Genomic DNA, 325 nt, shown 5'->3' with positions numbered 1-325 from the left:
AAAAAAAAAAAAAAACCTGAGAAGAGATAATAACATCAGGGCTTTGCTTCTTAGAATTAACTTTAATCAGTTTCTGTGCCTGCAAATTAGTTACTAGTGGGTTGAGTTCTTTCAGGCGCTTCCTATTTTTCTATTGATACCTCTATATTTTTTTCAGGCAATGACACTTTGTTTTGTTTACAAATGTATTGAATATCTGTCAAGATTACTATTTTGTTATTACCCTTTGTGAATTACCTTGTCTACTTTGCTTGTTTTTTCAGGTAAATTTTATTGTTTTATTAATGCTGCCAAAGTGTAAGTAAAATTACTGTTTATAAAAATA

The sequence above is a fragment of the Bison bison genome, unplaced genomic scaffold (genome assembly GCF_000754665.1).
Source record: "Bison bison bison isolate TAMUID 2011002044 unplaced genomic scaffold, Bison_UMD1.0 scf7180017864537, whole genome shotgun sequence".
In the NCBI taxonomy this organism is placed as follows: domain Eukaryota; kingdom Metazoa; phylum Chordata; class Mammalia; order Artiodactyla; family Bovidae; genus Bison; species Bison bison.
Note: the sequence above shows the minus strand (reverse complement) of the source record.